The 24,208-nt window shown below is 35.4% G+C and overlaps 1 protein-coding gene across 2 annotated transcripts in view; it reads left to right on the forward strand.

Annotated features, from left to right (window-relative positions):
- LOC132109654 (leucine-rich repeat and immunoglobulin-like domain-containing nogo receptor-interacting protein 2) overlaps nucleotides 1-24,208 on the forward strand; it is a 383,416-nt gene that overhangs the window by 49,672 nt on the left and 309,536 nt on the right. Inside the window, exons 1-2 of one of the 2 annotated variants that reach the window (XM_059515917.1) lie at nucleotides 5,590-5,798; nucleotides 8,241-8,325. The gene's annotated coding sequence lies outside the window, so the exon portion shown is untranslated. Of the gene's footprint in view, nucleotides 1-5,589; nucleotides 5,799-8,240; nucleotides 8,326-24,208 lie in introns of those variants that run through there. The other variant, XM_059515916.1, reaches the window with a different exon arrangement.

Raw genomic sequence — 24,208 nt, forward strand, 5'->3', positions numbered from 1 at the left:
TGAAATACTGTTGTGGCAAGAGCTGCGCTGACATTTATGGTCTCAGCTCAGGGATAACAATTCTACTTGCACATTTATACAGTGAGATGGATCTGGAATACTATCTTAACTTTCTAAATTATGTCTTTGACTGTTTTCTTTACATAATTCATTATATAAGCAGGATAAATTCTGGTTAGAAATACTTCAAATTAAAACTGCTTCTCTGAGAAAAAAATCAATTTCTCAGCAAATGTGTTTTGAGAAAGATTAGGTCTGTAACATGCAAATGTATGCATAAATCTAGGAAGCTTTTCTATATAATTTTTTTGTCAAGTATAAGTCCTATTGAAGCAGAACTTTTTGTGTATATTCATATTTTTCAGTAAGTATCTCTGCTTTCTCAGGTGACTCTTTAAATCGTTCACTCAAATGATTTGTTCTAAAACACTGATTGAAGTGAAAGTCGTGACATTTGCAAAGTATGGTTACCCATACTCAGAATTGGTGCTCTGCATTTAACCCATCCAAGTGCACACACACATCAGTGAGAAGTGAACACACACCCGGAGCAGTGGGCAGCTATAGATCCAGCGCTCAAGGGCACTTCAGCCATGGGTATTGAGGGTGGAAGAGAGCGCTGTTCATTAACTCCCTCCCACCAACAAGCACCAAGACTCAAACCGGCGACCTTCTGGTAACTACGCTGGCTCTCTAACCATTAGGCCAAAGCTGCCACTGATTATCAATGCCACTATTGTATGTTATTCAGACTTGTTTGGAACTATTTCATTGGTGGATCAAAAATGTCTCTAAATGTAAGTTGCCCCATGTTTATCTCTTTTGTATAAAAGCAGTCATGGTGCTGGTTTGAATGTCAACATATGTGGCCTAGGACTATTTAAAAAGTGTTGATTGTGCTTCAGCTGACTTTATTTGAAGATCTTGCTGTACTTGAATATTTAAAGAGCATTTTTACAGAGTTGTTTTAAAGAGTAGCTCTACTGAAGACAGGGCCACTGCTGGCCAAATGGGTGCCCTAAGCAGGATTGTATTGTTGTGCCCCCCTTCCTCAAATATGATGATGAAAAAAACACCTACTATAGGGGTGAAAAAATAACTTTAATCAAATAAAAAACTAAATGAATAAATTGTATTATTTTCAAATTACAATTGTAGCTCTCGACATTTACCTATGGCTATAACTTTATTATGATTTATTTTATAGTCTCAAGCATTAAGAAATCATGCAAAAGGAAATTAAGCAGTTTTACTATGATAAAGCCATGGTTTATTTTTGTAAGGGTTGTGATATGCATGTTTTTGGTTGAAGAAATTATAAAGGCTGTGTCATCTATAGCAAAAAGGTGGCCAAAAATGAAAGATTAAGTGACTATTTCAATTAAATGTTTGGTCAGTAGCCTAAACAAGGATTTGATTCTCCTGTAAGTGTTACAGCAGCAATTACATGGCATCTAGCTCCCTTTGTAGGCATTTGTAATAACGTACATAAATCGTTTATTTTGTATTTGCCTACATTATGTATTTTAACAGTTGTATTATAAACCAATCATTATTGCCTCATTGTTTTTTTATATAATGCATTTTAAGTCATTTTAAAGGCTAATGATGGCTTAGCTCTTTTTTATAGCAACAACATCAAAAAAATATTACAGTATATTAATTTATTTTAATATATATTAAAAATGTATAAGGCGTGCATTGTAGCTGACACATTACAATTGTTTTATGACTGCAAGTCTTTCTCCTCAAATGCTATTGAGTTTCAAATTTGCGTTGGAGCCCATGTGAAAAAGTAGCATAATTTACATATGATTTACAGTTTATTTTAATAAATATCCAACATTCAATTCAATTGTGCTTTATAGCTGTCACCAAGATGAACAATTACAGTTGTTTTTATGAATGTAAGTCATTCTCCTCAAATGCTACTGACGTTAGAAAAGTGTATACCAATATCGCATGTAACTTTAGAGACGGTCCCTAAATTTGAGACTCTGGAACATCTAAAGTCAAGCCAACTTTTCTTTTTTTATTATTGTTTTACTTTCTTTAGTTTTCTTTTCTCTGCGCCGGATTGCTGATGTCCTTTTCCCAGACATAGATGTTCATCCATCAATTATGAACATTCAGCCGAAAACATGAGGTGCAAGCGGTCGCGAGCGCGGATGGGAGAATGGCGGAAGGTTTTTTTTTTTTTTTTTTTTGAGCAACTGGGATGGTGCCCCCTCTGGGAGTTGGTGCCCTACGCAGACTGCGTACTCTGCGTGTAGGGAGCGACGGCACTGACTGAAGAGGTTCTGTGAAAAGCATTTATTGATTTTGTTTGGCCTTGTTCACTAACCAAAGATACAGTGTGTGATGATGCATTTTATTAATTCTGCAATTAATATAAATATATGGTAAATAAAGCAAAGTTTTCTAGAATTTTAATTTTTTTTTCAATTTTTTTTTTTTCAATCATTATGTTCATTTTTGTTTTACAATAAACTTGTTATAAAATAAAACTGGATAGTTGGTGAAACACCGTAGTAGACTTATTTTGTTGTTGGAGCAATTGGGAATTCAAAAGCAAGTTATGAAATCCCATGTTTCTCTAAAGTATTTTACCCTGCTAATTTTTAATTTTGCATTTTAAGCCCAAATTTGTTAAAAGGATCTGTAATCCAGCAGATTGGGGTAAGAATGAATTTGTGTTGCCTACTTACTTTTTGTGAATTCTGCATATATTTTCAATTGAAAGCCTTTCAGCACACACACCGAAATTAGTAAATTAGATCCAATGTTTCTTTATTCCCTTTAAACTTGTTCCTAGAGCTCTATTAGGCTACATATGGTGTATGTTCAAGTAAATGCAAGTTTTGACTGGCAGATGACTCTCAGTATGAAATCACAATACAGTATCTCAGTAAAAAAAAAAAAAAAAAAAAAAAAAACAGGAATTAATTTCTTGAAAGAACTGTCTACTCGATGTGCAACAGTACTGAATCTTTGTCAGTGTATTATTTGCTAACCAAGACTTTCAAGATTTTGTATTGTAATATGCGATAGATTCTTGAAACTCAGGAATTATAGAATTTGCTCTTATCAGTTTAGTTTCTCATAATTATTTTTTGTTTTTGTTTTTTTGCTTTTGTTTTGTTTTGTTTTTTACAAAATAGTTCATCATGATCAAACCTGTTTAAGCAGAAGATAGACCTATAGACCAGGAGAAAATCCCAGCACACATGCTACTGACCTCAATCTGGACATGAAACCAGATGTTAAAAGACTGATTTTAGCACTTTAGTCAGATCCAATTTATCCTCTCTCACACAAGAAGAAAAACACAGGGGAGAAGGGAAGAGAAACTCAAAGTAGCTTTGAAAAGCACATCAAAAAGGCCCTATCACAAATTCCTAAAATACAATAAAAGGCTTGATTTGCTGGGGGCTTTGAAGTATATTTTTTGCATGTTTTATGGAATTTTATTTCTTGTAATACAAACCATACAAAGACAACGATCAGCTCCCGAATGTCACAGTGCTTTTTACATGTATACTTACTGAACCTTAAACTATCTGTATTCTCAACCAAGCTGATATTTAGGCAAAACAGGTGTCAGCTGCAGAGTCAGGAATAAAAAGGCAAATGCATTTCCATAAAATCATTAAAACCGACATGTTTTGATGATATACCATAGAACCAACACCAGTATGCATCCAGTTATCCATAAACGCTTTCGGTAATGCTAATGAACGGAATGGAAATGTGTAATATTTAACACAATATATAACAAAACATATTTAACAAAAAATAAATATTAACATCTGACATTTGTTAGTTAAAAAAAAAAAAGGTTATTACATTCAAATTGAGGCATAGTTGTTTGCTAACTGATAATTATATCATACAAATTTAATGTATTAACTGGCCATAAATGCATTGAGAAAAAAATGTATGAGGGGAGATTTGAATGACAACTCCAACAGATTGTTCTTGTGGAAGCCATTTTCTGCAGGTTTGGAGATGGAGAGCAAATCATTTCACATATTCATAATAAAGTCATGAATTCTTAATGGGCTGTAGAACAGAGGTGAAGACCCTTGCATTGCCAATAAAACTCCTGCTCGTGATCTTGAAAAAAAAAAAAACAGTGATGACCGCAGGAATCTGAACAAAGATACATAGGGTTCATGTAGCAAATTGCATTGTCAAGTTGCTGGTTGTTTAAAATAACAATAGGTTATACACTTATAAAAATAAAGGTTCTTCATTGACATCTTTCATCAAGTGTATCAAGTTTCATCCATGGAATCCTTTCAGTTAACAAAAGGTCTTGATAGTGGAAAATAATTCTTAGATCCTCACACTAAGAACTGTTCATTGAAAGGATCTTTGAGGAACCCAAAATGGTAGTTCTTTGGCACTTTTGGAAACTCTACTTTTAGTGTACCATCACTTTATGTGATTATTAATGCATAGGTTGTGATGTGGTCATGTGCTTTGCATATTTGCTGCACAAAACCTCATGCATGAGGCCGTTGCTATGGCAGCATTCAGTCTTTAGCTTAAAAATAGTTGAGGATGTTGTTCATAGTGAGGTTATACGTAATGACTCATGCTCTCCTGGCTTTCATATTCCATTCACAGTTTCACAAAACAAGTCCTAAGAGTTTGACCCTTAAGCATCCCCATTGTGTTACATGAAAAAACACCTGCACGATATGCAAACTCAACAAGCTCAGTCCGAGCGATTGCGAATGGGTTAGGAACACTTTAGAAGTAAAATAGAGAAGGAGTGCAGCATGAGGTTGCCTAAATATGCAATCAACCATCAGGTCCAATCACTGTTATAACTGCTGTGCATTAAAAGCAATTATTGTGGTGCTGGAACTATTACAACATGTTCTGTAGGCTGGAACTATTACAACATGTTCTGTAGGTCATTGGCTGCTTAATTGACTTGCGTCAGAAAAGGAGAAGACACATAGCTCTCAGCAGTAAAGCTGTTTATTGTTTCCTCTGGATTTCATTGTGGATTCTGGCAGGTTCATTGCGGGATTACTGTCCGGAATGGCCTCGGGATGTAGGGTATAGGATTGGGATGAAGGACACGGGAGAAAAGCGATTGAGCAACGGGGCTCGGTTTTTCTGTGAAATAAAGATGGAGAATGTGGCCTTGAACAGCCACCTCTGTGCTTCCGGCATAGGCTGGAGTTCAGCTGAGGGGTGCAAACTGCTGAAATGGCATGGTGACTACAAGAACGTGCTAATGGAAAGTGTTTGTGTAGCCAGAGGCAAGGGAATAGGGGCTTGGGATAAATCACTCATGCAGGCTCTTTATAGATACATGTGAGACGGTGTTATGTTTTTTTTTCGAGTCGCATTTCTTCCAACCTTTGGCCATCTGGATTATTCAGACAGATGACCATGTTATTTCCCCAATACCATTGTTTTATTTTGTAGCATTTTCTGTTGGCATCTAAACTTTGCTCCTTGCCAGCTGTCATGCATGGAGAGTTTTGCAAAGATAAGCACATCTCTGACTTGCTATGTGGGGTGTAAACCCCCCTGTGCAGCACCCTTAGGACAGACAGCAGATGGTTGATGTGAGAAAACAATGATGGAAAGGCAGAGACACAGAGGAGGAGAGCATTTTTGCAGATTTTGGAGGAGAAAGAGCTTACAATGCAACTGCTGGGACAACATTGCCATTGTGTGAATGGCAGAATTCTGGATGTTTTACAAGACAGAACAAACTTGTGTGAGCCAAGACCACCTTCAGAGCGGTTTTAATATGGTAATCACACATGTGGGTACGTTTTTCCATTTTTGATTTTGTTGACATTCATAAAATGAAATGTCCTTGAGCAATAAAACATAAATGTTAAAGATTGATGTCTCAAAGATCCCGAAACACAGATTGTTTTGGAAAAGTTGAGTAGATGATAGTATATTTTATAATTTTAAATGTATTTATGAAAAAAAGAAGCCTATGTGACATCATATCCTGTTTTCAGTATGTTAGTTGTGACATCTGAAGTAGTTTTGTCTAGTGTGACCGTCTTTATTTTAGCATTGTCTAATGATATTTGGGTGAAACGCAATTTATTATTTGATACAAAGGTTGATATGATTAAAAATTGGATCCTTTCTTTGATAAGGCTTTTAATCAGTACAGGGTGTCAATGTATGATGTTTGTGAAAAATTCTAAATTTAAGAATTGGATCTCTTTCCGTATATTTGTGTGAACTGGAACTGTACTGACCAGGAAGATTATTTATTTTATATATGGTGTGAATTAAAGGCAGCTCAGGATAATAGAGAGAACTTTTGGTATTGCTGTCTGCCTGGTTCCTAATATCAGTATTTATATTCTGATTTTATATCCTGCCTTTAATTTGTATTAAATTAATCACTTGGCTTCTGTATGCTTTTGGCTACATATTTTTGTAAACGTTACAGCCTCGGGTCCAGGAATCTATGTACATAGCTTAAAGAGAAGTCTTGTTTTGTTAATGTGTCCATGGTTTTGATGACACAAACATACACACACACACGCACACATATACTGTACTTGAAAGCTTGCTAATACAGAGGGTACAAAAGCACTGGTAACCTACGCAAAGTGAAGGTCTATTACAGTTCAAAGAGAATGATATAGAATGGTTTATGAACGCTGGCTCAGAGCCTTTTCCATTAGAGTAGATAGCATTGAGCTTATTAAAAAGTATACATGTCATCTCAAGGTTTTGTGCTTGCTTGCGTGTCACTTGGCTTTGGCTGTACTGTATATTACTGAACGGAGTCCAATTTTTGTGATTAGCTTAGAATAGAGCCATATCTGCTTGTTGAAAACACACACTAGTCTTAATTTCTGAAGGTGAAGTGTTAAATGATCCGCCAGCATTAGCTACTGTAATCTAAAATGTTAACTCAGGAGTGCGGTGATACAAAAAATGGAGTTTTGTGGCTTTTAGTGCATATTTGTTATAGCTTTGAGGTCATTTGCATGCTAGTGTACTTCTCAAAGTTAAGTTAATTATCTTTTAGCATGATATTAAAGCACCCTTTCTTTTCTAGACCAAAAATATTTATGGCTTGATGGTCTTGAACTCCAGTAAAATTATATCTAAAAGGAAATGTCCAGCATTGTGCTACATCCTGCAATACCTTGATCGATTTATAGGATCTTTTTTGTGGACTTCTCTTAACTTAAACTCTTTTATATCGATAGCAGGATTATCAATCACTTTGAAACTCAAGGTAGATCACTGTCCATCACCTTTAATTTCAGTGAAGTTCAATTGACTGGTTTGTCTTATTTAAAGAGAGCTAACATTAAGACAATCGATCCCAGTGCAGTTAGTCTGACTTGTGTGGCATGGCTGCATTGGAAATGACGCGTTGGGGAATTCCATAATGTTCTATAGGACTTCAGACTGGTTTGAAATGACTATGGTAAACACCAAGTCATATGGGAAAGCTTTCTTATGGTTCTTTCTTGGGTTTATTAATAAATCCTGATAAATAAATTACCAATTAAAATACTAATAAATTATAAATTAGAATTGGCAATAAATTAATAAATGCCATGGGCGTTTGAGTTATGCCATGGCAAAACTGCATTTTCAGCAGTTGTTACGGCAGTCTTCAATGTCACATGATCCTTCAGAAATCATTCTAAAATGCCGATTTGGTGCTCAAGAAGCATTTCTTATCAACATTTTCAGGATTCTCTCAATAGAAAGTTCAAAAGAACATTAATTTGCAAAAAGTTTCGCAGCTCAGTAAAAATCTGATGTTGCTTTTTATAATAAAACAGATTTTTGGTAGTGTACTGTATGTTCTCTATTTGTGGTGTTTATTGAAACTAAGAGAGTTACTGATTGGAGGAAAGCTCACTGACTGTAGTATAGCAAAATGTCCCCAGGAGACTCTGTAATTTTTCTTTCTGGTGGTTTTCAGGTGCTTTATGTTGAGCTCCTTATGTACGCTTAGACGCTTTTGAACTGGGTTGTACAGGAAACAGGATAAAGCAGTATGTGCTGGCATTTTCTTGTCATTGAAGGCATTTCTGTTCTCATGTCTTAATGTATTTATGTACTGAAGTGGTCTTTGTGACATCTGACAGGGTTGGACGGGAGATGGTATTCCATCATGTGCAGCTGGAGTCACTTCCTCAAGCTCACTTGTGTGCTGTGTAGCTATAGGCCATGATTTCATTTTTTTTTTCATCTTGCCTTTTTTGTTGTAGAAGAAGGACTTGGATAACCCAGAAGGTGTTGCTATGGAGCTTGGTGTTCTAGTTCTGACCAAGAAAAGATGGAGCCTATCAGCAGGTAACAATGGGAAGCAGTTCGTTAATACAGTGAAATGTGTTCAAATTTATGAAAAATTATGAGGAGATAAACAAAGCTATGCAGACTACCAATTAGCTGTAGGTTTAATGAACATGAGAAAAACAGTTTACCAAGCTTTCTTTACAGTGCATGCATTTTTTTTTTAAAGCACAGTTAAGCTTGGGAAAGTTGTTGTCATGTCAAATTAATACTTGCAAAAATATCCAGATCCCCACGGGATGTGAGTTACTGGCTTGTTCTGTCATGTTAGAGAATATCCCACATGCTGCCAACATGTTTACAAAAATGTATTTATAACAGGATTTATTTATTTTAATGAATGTGTTTGCTGTGTCAAATAGCACATTTGCAAAGGGGGCATGGGAAAGATGAGCAGAGTCTTATCGGTGTTGGATAACTTTTTGTGGCTCTATTAGTTTATTAGAAACTAGTCTCCTTGCTGAACTAATACATTGACAATAGTATCATAGATAAAATGCTTATTTTTGCACAATGGCTTCGATCAATGTACCTGTCGCCAGTTTGTACTGATAGAAAAGAAATTTTTTTTATCCAATATAATTTCAGCTAAATCGACAAAATGATGTCAATTACAAGTGAAAATATTTTTGACATGTCTTTTAATGTCCTTTATTCAAATTGTACCTATATCAGTGGTTCATAAACAGGACCTTGGGGGGCTCAGCAAACTTCCAATGGGGGCCAAACAATGAAGCTTATTTATTTTTTCACTAAAACAATCTAACTCTAATGCTGAAAAGTGCATAAAATAAAGATATAAACTGGAATTATATTGCCTTTCAATCCTCATTATTGTTTTTATTTAAGAATATAGTTCTTGAAACTGGAATCACAAAATTAATAATTAATTTAATATATCAGTATACCCAGTTTCTGAATACAAGCAGTCATTATTACAATAGAAATACAGAAAATATCTTTGAATTCAGGGGCCTTTGAATATTGTGTTGGCCAACCACTGACAAATATGATGTTATATTATGTTCTTTTTTTCTCCCTTTATCTCTCTATCAAATATAGGCATTGCTAAGCCTTAGAAAGCTTATTGAGTTTATTTTTTTCATTGTCAAGAGAGTATGGAATCCTATATGTGCATAAACATCTATCACTTCAAGATGAAATGCATGTTAGAGACCCTCAACCCTGCAATATAGCCAATAAGAACCACACATCTTTGTCCTCATATTAAATAACACCACCAGTCCCTTTCCATTAACCCAAGTGCATGGATATTAACCTGTTATATGAATACACATCTCCGCAATGCCAAAATATATTACACCACCACACAACGAAAGTTAAAATGGATCTCAGCAAGGCCTTTGTTTTGTAAAATTTATGAGTGCCATTATAAAAAACATCAGCCTGTTAAGATAAGTCCTGATTGAATAGGAGAAAATAATGCTTAGAGCGGTGGAATGAGCTCATGCATTTCATCTTGTGCCATGCAAATCAATGGGGCCCAGCAGGGAGGCAAAACGGAGACCAGACCTGTATGCAAGAGCCTTTATTCACTCTGCTTGAACCCGCAGCAGAACCAAAAAACGAGCCAGCGCCTTAATTCAGTGTTTTAGCCATGTTGGTGCATCTTGGGAAAAATTACCGTAGTTGTCTATTCAAAAAAAAAACAAAGCATATGTGAGTCAGAAGGGAAAAGGGAGCTTGTTGTGCGAGATGCATTCATCTGCACCACGTCACAGCAGTTCACAAAATAACTCTGCCTACACTGATCGAAGCAGCCGGCGTCAATGTAATACTAGATTTTTACAACAGATCGCTTCACAAATGGGCGTCTACAAGCCTTAAGTTAATATGTCATCTGAACAAAGCATTAGAGAACGTGAAAACAGTTTTGTTGAGTATGTGTTTCTGGCTGAAACGTTATTTGTTACCCAAGCTGAACCCTGTTTTGATACCTAGTGTTAACTGAGTGTTAAAATCGAACTGAAGGGGAACTGAAAACAATATAGACTGAGGTTGATACATGGTGTCAAAGTTTGCGATATTGACTGAATTGGCTCACGCAGAGATGCAGAGAGTGATCGCCAATGCAGTGGTATTATTTAATTACTCCTGCCAAGAGGAATAATCGATCTTTAATTATGTCCCAGACAGGAAGGTTCTAACACACCCTCTGTAAAACAAAGTGATCATCATCATAATCAATGTATGTAATATGGACAGACAATTAAACAAAAAAAATTCTGGTTGCGCAGGGGCTTTATTGAGGCTCTCATATCTTCATTTTCTCATTTCTTAATTTATTTATTATTTTATAATATATGCATTCATTTTAGATGAGCCAGTGGAGGCTTTTAATGACGCAGGCATGTTGCACACAATTCTTTTTCATAAATGTGTTTTTCCAGACGTGTAACAAACATATTGATTGCTTTGGAACTCATTTAAGATGACTCAAGGCACTCTGAATTATTTTGAATATGTAATTTCGCTTATTTGAAACAAAAAATCTTCTATTCATTTGTTCTGTTTACCCATTGCATTAACCTTGAGAAATCTGAAGCACTAGCTGAAGTACCTTAAGGGGAGATTCACAAAGAGGAGCAAATGATTAAAACCTTTACAGATAGATTTACAATCAATGTTCACATAGTCACTTGAAAAAAAAAAAATAATAATAATATATATATATAGAGAGAGAGAGAGGATACAATAATGTTTTTTTTTTTTTTTTCCATTCCACATTGCTGTATCCTGTCACATACTGTGTGTGTGGTGTGGGGTGGAGGGGGGTTAAAAGACAAACCCTGTTTCCCAAGAGTATTCATGCTCACCTCACATACCTTCTGCTACTTAATAGCTGTTTGTCAGAACAGTTGTGAAATATAGGGCACATTCTGGCTGTACTTGAAGAAACCGTTATGTATTTCTACAGAGAACTGCTTCTCTGAGGGAATAGGAGGCTGAGGAACAGCAAATGGAGGTTGTGCACTTTTTAGTGACATCCACTCTGTGGAATTTCAAAGGAATCGCCTGCGTAGCTATGCTAACACTGCTGCTGATCAGGAAAGTTCTGACAAGGCATGTCTGAAAATTAAAGCAATCCACTTCGCCACTGTCAGCATAAACGGCCAACCTCAATCAACTCTTTGAAAAATTCCACTGCACATCTTTCTAACAGATTTTAACTTCCTCTCAGGAAAGGTCAGCCTGTGCTCCTCACCTGATAAAGAATTATGAACCTGACTCTGCATTCAAGACCCATGATTCCTTATTTCCACAAGGAACTGGTTGGAATTAATCAGTTTCAGGAGATTGAAAAGGGGAGGTTCACTCAAAAATTGGTATTAGGTGGTGTTAAAAAAAAAAGAAATTCAAATGACTCTTCAAATTCTTATTTTGTGCTCCACAGAAAAAAACAAAAGCAATGAAGGTTTGAAACGCCATTGAGGGTGAGTGAATGTTGAATGATTACATTTATTTTATTTTTTTTTACTATCCCTTTAAGTACAGCTTTTACTGTATGTAACATTGCATCTTTGAACAGAATTTTATATACTGCATTGTTTCAGAGCTGAACTGGCCAGTGTAAAGCAGTCTATACTCATTTTGTTCAGTAGCAATGCACCAGAAGATTCTCTTCTTTTCTCCCTTTTTAAATGACTGTGACTATTGATCTGCAAGCAAAATCCACTGCTATGTGCAAATTTACTTTGTTTTTTTTTAAAAAGCTTGCAGGATACAAAATCACTTGTTAAACCAACCAATTTCCTTTGATTGTTTGTTTTATTATTTATTTATTTATTTATTCATCGTCTTGTGATGAAATCAGATTGTAAACTGCAAAAGATTTTTAGAGATGCATATTGCAAATTGCCATCAGTCAAGTAAACTTCAGCTATAGTATATTATGAATAATACACCTTTAATGATTTATTTATTTTATTTATCAAGTGTGTTTAGTGATAAAGTGGTACGCTTAAGTGAGAGGCTAAGACATGCTTTATAGTGGCTTTGATCAAACTGTTTTCTAGTTTGAATTGATCTAGCAGCTCATGTTTGACAGACTAAAATGAATGCTTGTCAGGACTGTCAGTTGCAGCACTTGTGCCTGTCTTGTCCTCTTTGAAACTAAAAAAAAAAAAAGTGGATGAGTGGATGTTTTTGCCTTCAGAACTGAAATGCACTAGTCACTCTTGCTGAATGTATGAATGAGGCCTTCCATGGTGTTCCACACTGCACAAAATCTCTCACTGGCAGACTGACCACACAAATGATAAAGAAAACCAGCTTGAAAATAGCACAGAAACAGTCAAAAATAAATAAGTATATATATATATATATATATATATATATATATATATATATATATATATATATATATATATATATATATATATACATATATATATATATATATACATATATATATATATACATATATATATATATATATATATATATATATATATATATATATATATATATACATACATATACAAGTTAACCCAAAAACACACAAATTGAACTACTTGGTTGTTATTTTAATGTGTATGCATTTATGTTATACTTCTGTGAAGAGAGCAACATTTCTCACATAATCTTAAATTTCTTTTCTCATGGAGAGTATGATGTGATTTTATGTTTGTAGACCATCGTGTTTTACCTCAGTGCCTGATTAAAGTTGCTTTACCATGAAAGGTGATTGCTTCATTTGGCAACAGCTGACTGATCATTACATCAATGACATTGCTGATACTGCCATCTGGTCTGCCACAACCTGCAGGTAGAGTTTCATTAATGTCCTTAAGTTCTGAGGTCTTGAGTTATAACACATTACTTTAAGCACTTTCTGACATTAAGTAATTAAGTTATTACTGTTCTTTAGATATAGGCGCTTCAAAGGATGTCCGAAGTATGTAATTTTTTCCCATGGATTGCTTGGAATGTGATTGGGTACATGCACTTGAGAGATGAAATGAAGTCAGTGATGTTGCTATTTTTATCTACAAACGTTTTTGTGGGTTTGTGAGCAGCAGCTTTATTGGTAACATACGGTACAGAGAAGCTGGACTCGTTTTAAAAGCTGATCTGGATTTAATAACAATTCACAGCTATCGACTCAAGAGCATGTGTATGAGTGTATCTATCTTTGGCTTGTCCGTTTCAGAAATTTATGAGCCTATCTGCAGCCAAGTAAACTTCTTTTGTAAAATGGGTCACATAATAGATGATACCATTTGTGAAAAAGACACACTTATCTTCCTCTCTTTGCCTAGAACTCATGTTTTCCACAATGAGTCTGGATGTAAAACATTCAGTTGTATGTATTGTTATTTGCGACTCCTCTTTTTATTTTCACCTAAAAAAAAAAAAAAAAATATATATATATATATATATATACACACACACACACACACACACACACACATATATATATATATACATATATATATATATATACATATACATACAGTAGGTGGACAACCTAAATGGGGATTACCGTCGCGGGTACTGTAATTCAGTCGCGTGTTAGAATCATTCGTGAAACTCCCGCCAGGTGGCGCAAAGGGACGGAGTGCGAAATGACTGTAATTGTAAAATGAGATAACAGGAGGAAGTAAAACAACAATAACATTATGATATAACATTGTAACATCTTTCGTGAAACTCCCGCCAGGTGGCGCAAAGGGACGGAGTGCGAAATGACTGTAATTGTAAAATGAGATAACAGGAGGAAGTAAAACAACAATAACATTATGATATAACATTGTAACATCTTTAAAAAATATTAACACATTTACAGTGAGTTAATTTAAAAATGTAGGTGTAATAATAAAAACTTCGTATTCATGCGGAAGGAGGAGGCGGGAACCGGCGGACAATCAAAATGACATTTTAATTACAAAAATAAACACAAAACAGCGCACCAGCCCCTCACGGACGACTGATGCGCACCAAATAAAACCAAAACATAAAATAAAGCCCAGGCCTGGTCCTCACTCGTCCTTCACTGTCGTCGCTCCAGTTTTATATCCTTCCATCTCCTCTATGGGACTCGAGACCGGTGGTGGGTCGCAGGTGTCGCTGATTTCCCGATCACTCCACCGGCCTCGCTCGTGTTCCCACATCCCTTGGCCCCGCCCCACTCGTAACAGTAGGATAGTCTTAGGCTACAGTCTACTCATAAAAAATTTAAAGAAGACCTTTACACAAAGGATCATATGCATGCTATTGTTATTAAACAGTAAATAAATATAAGGCCTATATATATATATACATACATATATATATATATATATATACATACATATATATATATATATATATATATATATATATATATATATATATATATATATATATATACGGATAAAAGCTACATGTTTTCATTTCATTTTCATTTCGGTTCATTCTTGGTTTAAAAAAAAAATCTTCAGGTTCCATATGCCGAGCGAAATGAGAACGGTCCAGCATTTAGCAATAATTATTATTAACTCTGTTATTATTCTTGATTTTTTTCAAACTACTAACACTTTGCATTTTTGAATTATGCCATATGTGTGACCAAAAATTTAGTATTTTCTGTTTCGCGTACATATTCACTGGAAACACCAGACATTCAGCGTTAGCAGCGGTCAACTTACTCCACATGTTGTTTTTTTCCATCGATACTGAAACACACGTGAACAACAAAGCCTATTTTACCTCATGAATAATAGTTAAGCTTCAAATGTGCAACATCACAGATAGATAGATAGATAGATAGATAGATAGATAGATAGATAGATAGATAGATAGATAGATAGATAGATAGATAGATAGATAGATATGCATGTATGTGTATGGCCAACTTCTGGTTATATTGTCATAAAAGCACTTATGTTGATGGGCATATTAAAAAATAAAATAAAAATGAAAATAGAAGTACTTTTAACTAACACTCTTTCCTAAAGTTAAATATGATATATAATAATATATATATATATATATATATATATATATATATATATATATATATATATATATATAATATAATAATTATATACACAATTAGTATGCTGTATGTGCATTAATTTCATATTTATATTTCTTAATATTACTTATATAATTTAATGTCATTTGCAAAGAGTTGTTTTTATTCAATAATTAATCTTTTCTCTTAATTCATTGTCAAATTGCATTCACACATAGTGAAAAATAAAATAAAATTGCTTTTTTGCCAGTCGCCTGTGACAGTCAGTCACCAGTGAACTGTGATAGACTGCATGGAATACAATAATACAGCATTTCTAATAAAACTGAAATGGGCTTAACTGCAAAATATGATCTGAACTTTTCAAGCTTTATGCTGCAGTCAAAACACACTCAAGACTACTCTGCGCTTGACTGGGGGATTAAAACATTTTAGAGTTTAAAAATTGGCTGCAATAATCTCTCTTGATATGAACACTAAATGCCAAGGCCAGGAAGAGACTTTAGCCAAGCAAGCACTTGGGAATTGGAAAAGTTCTAAATTCAATTATGGTCACCCTGACTGGGTTGTTCACATGCAGAATTTAAAATTGAGGGTAGCTTGAGGGATACATAACAGATTATAAAATTTATTTAATACATTTAAATGACTTAAACACACAGAAACACTATCATTCAAAAGTCTGAAGCTGATAAGGTTTTTCAATGTTTTTGAAAGAAATGTATTATGCTCACAAAGGCTGCATTTATTTAATAAACTATACAATGAGGAAAGATATATATATATTTCAACAAAGCAAGTTTTAAACTGCAATAAATTAATCTGATGGCTACACTGAATTTTCAGCTGTTTAGCATTATATATTCCTTCATATACATGTATCATTCTAGTATGCCTATTTACTGCTGAAGCTTTTATTATCATCATCAATGTTGAAAATGGTTGTGCTGCTGAATATTTTTGTGAGAGCATAATACATTTACTGATAGTTTTGATTATTTTAATGCATCCTTGCTGAATAAAAATAAAAAATAAAAAAATAAAATCTTGCTGACATCAAACTTTTGAATGGTAAGCAGACTCAGAAGTCTCTAATGTACGTCTTGCCAAACACCCTGTATCCCACAAGTTTGAGCACAGCCACAGAACTATTTATTACAGAACTTCTGCATTGTTTTTAATACCTTTTTTATCTACTAGCAGATGTAGTGAACGCCTACATCTGTGCAATTGACAGCTTGGCTGTTAACGTCCTCTCCCACCAGCAGCTGAGGAAACAACAGGGAATAAAAAAACCTTCTCTGGAGCTCCCCTGAAACAAGATAAACTTAAAAAGTAAATTTAGTGTCTGTGCCTGCTTCTGTGTATGACATTATCTCCAGACTGGAATTGTCTCTTAGTTTTAGTCTCAGACAGATAGTGTCTTCGCTGATTCCAAGTGCCTGATTTCTGGGAAGTATCCTACCCTGGATGACTTTTAATGAGGTAAATGTCAAGATGGCTTTTTCAAAAAATATATTTTATTGAGAGGAACAAAGTATAGTAATCTTCCTTTTCTACATGTGCAGAGATCCTCAGATTCAAGAGTTAACAAGAGGTAGGAGGTAATTTTAATTGCCCTCTGCCTCTATAACAGCTTAAAAGACATAAGAGTTATTAGAATCATAATCATTTCTTAATGACAAGACTACTGCTAGTGGGCCCAGTGGGAAACTAGACCTTTCTATTTGTTTAAATGACCGGCGGCTTGAATGAAATTAATGAGGAGAGGCTCTTAAAGTGTGGAGGTATCTACCTGTCTGCCACAGAAGAGCCTGCATAAAATACATTTAAAGCTGAAGTGTGTATTTTGTGCCCCGTTTAAACACTTTCTCCAGTTTAATATGTATGAATGCTAAAAGACATTTGTAGGCCAACTGAGTCCCCCGACTACAAGGCTCTGTGACACGGTCATTGCTCTTTCTGTTTGAGCATCATGACCGCACAATGACCGAGCCAACATTGGCTCAGTGCACAGTAATCTTGAAGTGGGACTATTAGTTTGATGAGCAATGGCAGATGAGGGCACAGGAAAGAAACACATAAGCTGCAGTGTCAAACTGGCCTGAATAAATAGATTTTAGGGTTCATTTTGATGTGTGTCTGTATTAAGTACTTGGCTATACTTTGGAAGTAGGCTCAATAAGATCCAACCAATATTTTAGGATATTTGTGAGCTTTCTCCTTAAATTATTAATATTTATTTGTTTATATATTTATTTTAGATATTTTATTTTTAATAAAAATATATAATATTTTGTTTATACTGCATTTTATTAATTTATACTGTTTCTTATATATACAATACTGTGCAAACATCTTAGGCCATTAGTATTTTCACCACCAAAATTCAATCAATCAATAAATGTAGCCAGTATACCTAACACAAGTGAAAGTGACATGACATTCAGCCAAGTATGGTGAACCATAGTCAGAATTCGTGCTCTGCATTTAACCCATCCAGAAACAGAAAAAAAAACTAAATCCAGAAGAACTCTGGCAACATCGCCAAGACACTTCAAGAAACCTGCTCAAAGCTACAGAGGTGTGAAAAGCCTTAGACATTTATGCAAAACTGTTTTCAAAAATAATGTCATCATTGATTTTATTTATCAGATAACTTCTATTCATTAAATCTAATTCAACTTTACTGTGGCCACCCTTTGTGTTTCTTTGGGAAGCTTTGTAGGAAGGTTTCTTCAAGCATCTTGGAGATTGCCACAGTTCTTCTGGATTGAGTCTGTCTCACTTTGTTCTGTTTCTGTTATTATTATTATTATTATTATTATTGGTTAAAATACTAATGGACTGAGACTTTTGCACAGTGCTGTATGTACGTATTTAATTGTGAAGTTAGTTTAAGTTACAGTAGTCTAAAGCATGTATAGATATTTAGATACAAGTCTATGGAATCAGAGCTCACAACATTTCAAAATCCCTGGTAGCCCTTCGGGCAGGCATTCTTCTGATTTTGGTAGTCCGAAATTAATTTAACTAGCCTGAATAAATAATAAAAAAAAAAATTATAAAAGCACATCGGCTGAATGTCACTGTGGACAAATCAGCATGATCAAAAGCTGTATTGTATTATTCCTTCAAATAGTCAAGAGAAATAAATAAATAAAAATAAATAAAAATAATAAAATAATGTACATATAGAACACTTCGATACAACCTCAGAAATTTGCACAACTAATAATGCAAGTGAACTGTCAGTCATAAAATATGAAGAAATGAATAAGTTACAAGCACAGAGAAATAAAAGAGAACAAATAAAAGTTACAAATAAAATGAAATTATTACTCTTAGTGTAAATAGCACTGCATAGTGTACACTATATAAATAAAAAACATAGATTAAAATTGTGTTTTGTTTTTGATCAACATTATTGACACAGACAGAAGCAGGTTTTATAGCTTCCTTCCCGTTAAGACCGATTGCACAGACCCAGTATAATGATACACGTGATTCTTTCTCCACTGTTTATGCTCGCATAAGTCCGACTGTGTTTTTGAGGATACTTGCCTTGACAGGAATTTTGTGTAAATGTAAGCTGTAGGAGACTCAAAAGAGTAATCAATTCTGTGTTTGCGTGCTGTCTGCAACATGGCTCTCTGTGTGCACACTTTGAATTCTCTTTTGCCTCTTCTTGCCCTGAAATGGTTTAAAACGCTTGAGTGTTTAAATTGACAACATGTGCAAATGATCAGCTACAATCCCTTTAGTGGTGTTTTACCCCAACAAGTGAGTGAACAACGTAAATCAAGGAAGGAATTATGTATTACTATGCAAAATAGCCGGGGTGGTGATGCATTTTGGTAGCCTATACTCGAAGATACAATAGCCCCAGGATGTCGGGGCTATTTTGGCTTTGGCAGTATTAAGAAACCACAAACAATTTCACCTGGTGCACTTGTGTGCACCAATCCTGTTACTTATCTTTAATATTTTAATGCCTATGCACACAATCAGTATCTCCATAATTTTCCCCCATGACGAACAATAATTTTCTGCTGGGCCCTGTACACTGAAAGGACAGGTTCACTGGGCCGTCATTTCTTGGCAGTCTTCTCTGAACTCACATTTCCTGTCAGTCACTGTTCCCCGGTGGAATGAAAGATCTCCTTTGATGATTCCAGTCATGGATCTAACCTTGAAATGAATGTCAGTGATGGTTAAAGGTACATTTAACATGCAGGAAGCAAGTTCATCGTGACATTAAATCCATGTGGTTATACAATAGGTCATATGAGGCATGCTTATCTTTTAAAGGACAGTTCACTCAGACTCAGCCAGGTTAATTCAATAACCACTCCCAAAGACTTCATACAGTGAAGGAGACCGGTGCCTCGTGAGTCTTTCTGAATGGTTCATAAAGATATCCAGCTCATAAAAGTGAATTGAACAACACTAATTGTGCTTTGTACTATTGACTTTCCAAAAAAGAGCAGTCTTATGGGAGTTATTTGCTTGTGAATCGCACCACTTTGTTTTTGCATGGCCTTGAGAAGTACTGTTCTTATTGATAATTACTCCATCTCTAATAGTTACTGTTTTAAAAATGTTTTTGAATGATTTATTAAGAGATCCAACTGGACTCCAGTTGGACTAAACTGGTTGTACTGTGTGTTTTGATTTATTTGGTCCTAAAATTAGACTCTGCTGCTTGCACAGTATGTTTTCGATTCATAAAAGGAATAATTTTATAGCTGTAATGTGCTGAGTCCAGTGATGGTGTATGTTTTCTATTCACTAAAAACAGGCTCATAAGACATTTGCTTTGTGCATTGGACTGTACTAGTTGTACATGTAGCATTTATTATTATTTTTGCATGCCCATGAGTACAACTGTTGGTATGGCTCTTTAGTCCCTTTCTAATATGTGACTCACAATTTGTCCTTCAGAAAACAATACACTGCGCAATTCTGAAATTATCTACTATTTAAAAAAATATTTGACATTCATGAAGAATGCATTTGTTGTTTACAGAAAATGACATAAAATTGCAGTTTACACATTCTCAATTGAAATCTTTCAATTTGTCCCTCTTCACCTAGTTCCTAAAGAGTCAGTTTTGATATTTATAGCAAATACTTTGATAAGGGTCAAGGATTAAGTCACTTCTCAAACCTTCTGCCTGTGCTTCCCATAACTATAGACATGCCTTTAAACCTCTCTACCCTGACCTTTCTTGTTGGTATTGAAAGACAGCTAACAAATAAAGATGCTCCCACACAAAGGTCATGTTTTCTGCCTCTAAAGGACATCACAGAGATGGATCTGACAGTGGTCATAGACTGAGCGACTGGGGGCCTCCGTTGGAATGAGAAAAGTCTTCTCTGATTTTGCTGCACCACTGGGTAAAGATAAACACATTTTGCTGTACTGCTTGGGCCTCACAAAGGACAAATGCATGAATGGATGAGAGCTGCTGTGATCACAATCAAGCAAATCGAATATGGATTTTCAGTCTAATGGTCTTACACCTCAAACTAGCATTTACTGATAAGTAGGATTTGCCAACGTAATCAAAAACCATATGTGCATCACAGTAAGCATAGCGTATGTTTGACTTACTTAAAGAAAAACTTGTGATTATGCTTTTAAGGACAGTGTGATGGAAATTAATTGGGTTTTATCTCTGCTTATTGGAGTCCACTTGGCAGGCACCATAGTTGTTCTGGGTGACAGACGGGAGCTTGACTCCAGGGCTTATTGAAGCCAGTGGGGCTCTGACATTCTTACTTGTTGGATTTATCGCATGTACGAGGTTGAACAGAGTCAGGAACCTGTCTTGTCGGCTTTTATTATGAGCTCTTCGCAAGTGCCCTCTGCTTATGCTGGGTTGTTCCAGCAGTATAAGGTTTAGAGGCTTATTCAAAGAGACTATTTCTGTCAGAGTTTATGTGTTAGTAATGAGTTAAATTTTGGCATTTGGAATTAGTTATGAATTCATCCCAATATATATATATATATATATATATATATATATATATATATATATATATATGATTGCTTGCAGTGTATTATTTTTGTATCAATGTGCTGGATAGCATATCAGCTAACATTTCTCATTTCTCTTTAAGCTTTTGCCAAGACAACAGAAGGACCAGTATATCAGCATGTTCAAGATAACGCAATCCACAGACTCCTCTTTGATTGATTCTAAACTTACAACCTAGTGAGCTTAGTTGACATTAATTAACAATTACATAAAGTGATTAAAAAGCTGCTGTCAAGGTCATAATACTATGTAGGTCTTCTGTGGAAACTCCTCATCACAATTTTTATTAAAAAAATATATAGCCTAATAATAATAATTACCCTATATCTTATTAGAGTGAGAAAGAGATATGACAGAGAGAAAGTAAAGTTAGAAGTGTGATAGAGAGGGAGGGAGTGTGCTTTCTGTAGTGATAAATGATGAATTGCACAGGTTCTCTCTTTCTCTCATTACTTGCTGTTGCCCATAACCTTGTCAGACTGCATTGTGCTGTTTCATCTTTTATCATCTGACTGCAAGTATTAAGTGTGGGAGAGAGAAATATTGTGTACGTATTCAAAAATAGGATGAACAGAATGAAATAATTCAGTACACAGTCTTTCATTTCTCCTGAAACTATTTAATTTCTTGTGCAAAAAAAAAAGAATGTTTACCTTTCTGTCCTGACAGACAGACGGGAAAATGACTTATTATACAAACACAATGTGCAACGAGTCCTCAGGGTTAATCAACCAATTAATCATCTCGCAGCCAGCAACAACAGTGACACAACTTCGGGAAACAGTGCAAGGGAAGAACAACGACTTCTGATTGGTTGTCACAAATAATGCATTGTTGGCATACCGGCTTAGGGGAGCAAAGAGACACTTGTTTTTTTTTCGGCCTTTGATGTGAGTGTTATTACTTCAATTGGGTGTAAAGCTTTAAATCTGTTCCAGAGGTCCACCCCCCTTCAATTCAGGTGGCACAATGCTATTGGTTCGCTCAGTGACCACTTATTCACCATGGCATTTTATGAAGTCCGTCGCTGCCACTCTGTAATTATAATTTGTTTAGGGACACGTCCAGGGAGTTACAAGCGCACCGCTTAGCTCGTAAAGTCAAGCCCTGAGCTCCAAGACACGTCTGTCGCACCATAATAAAAAAGACAAAATGGCCGCCTGAAGGTATCCAGCAGCCACAGCCAAAATTAATCTTCGAAGGGCGATAAAAGGCTTTGCTTTGATAGTTTGTCAGGGGCGAGTGTCTCCGAACAATGATGCCAGAGACTTTTGGGACGCAAGCAGATTCCATTGTTAAAGTTCAAGGCTGAGCCACCAGAGCGCCCCCTAATGGTTGCATGAATAAACTGAGCCTGCTGTGTGGGAGGGAGAGAGCAAGATGGTGAAGGGTAAAATGAAATGGAGAAGTTTGTGGGCAGGCACGCCGAGACGAGAGGCAGCAGGCTTACAGACACAAACCTGGCAGGGGATGTGAGGAAGGCAGGCCTCCTCTCCACCCGCACACCAGTCAGCGTGTGAACAGCAGCCAGGCGTTCTCTGCGCTGACACAGAGTGTCTGTACTGCAGCTATGGTTTTATTTACAGATTTAGACCGTTAGTCACACAAGCACATTTCCAGTTATGTGTAAAAACAGCCTTGGTGCCACAAACAAGATCCTTTCCTTCTTTCCTAGAAAGTCTCTAAGGACCCCCTGTAAAGAGAACCAAATAAAACATCCAGATCAATGATTTTGCAAGCTTTATTAGAGAGCAAATGGAGAAATATAATTGGATGAGATTCATTTCCAAAGTCATTGATTCTTATTCAGTTTATTGTGTTGTGATAGTTTGTTTGCTGTTTTATACTGCAGTAAAGGAGGGGGGGGAGGGGGGGTTATGCATTTGGGTTATGCCACTAAATGTATGTGTCCTTGATGATATGAAAACATTTGTGTGTTGATCATCTAATTTGTATTTTGGGTATTTTCTCTCAATGTAAATTTATGTTCATTATCAGAAACAGTAATCATCTATAGAAATGGTAACACCTCGTTTTTATATGGTTAAATTAAATTTTGACTGCATGCATTTAAATGGACCATATATTTATATCATGATAACTGCAGTTAAATCACACATACATCACTTCATTACCATTGTAAAAAAATATAAAAAATAAAACTTAACAATAAATCACTTCACTCCTTTAATACATTGAATACATGTCTACATTAATTATGTAAAACAAATAAAATACTAATTGATATGAATAGTACACATTCCTGCCACAATGCTGTTATGCAATTAGTGTTACCACAGTAAATCAATGGTAAATGATGGCAATTTGTAGACTGAAAAGCCTTTTGACTCTATCATTGTGCAAACTGTTTCTCCTTTTTGTCAGCGCTGTTTCATCAGGCTTTAAATTAGTTTAAATAAATGAGTCATTTGTGTTTTTCAATGAATTAAAGCACTTCACACTGGACTTCACAGTGCTGTTTAGTGATCGTGTAACCGAGACTTATCGTTGTGTAAACGTATGGTTTAGTGAGCACTCGCCACCATTTGAACTTTGAGCTGAGCGAATAAACGATCCATGTGGTACGGTTCAAATGAGTACTGCTGTTTCGTTCTGCTTTTGACATGTTTTATTAAGGAAAATGACAGCGAAAATTATCACCCAACCCTACTTTGTTCATAACCAAGCACGTTTAATCACTACATTGCTTATTTCTGGATGTCAGTTGAATTATAAATATAAATTAAAGATTATATGGAATATCATGAAAATCTGACTTTTTCCGTTTTTAAGTGCTATGATCAGGTCCTCGGTGCATCTGCAAACCCAGAAAACATAAAAAAAGAACAGCCCATTAATT

The sequence above is a fragment of the Carassius carassius genome, chromosome 29 (genome assembly GCF_963082965.1).
Source record: "Carassius carassius chromosome 29, fCarCar2.1, whole genome shotgun sequence".
Taxonomy (NCBI): domain Eukaryota; kingdom Metazoa; phylum Chordata; class Actinopteri; order Cypriniformes; family Cyprinidae; genus Carassius; species Carassius carassius.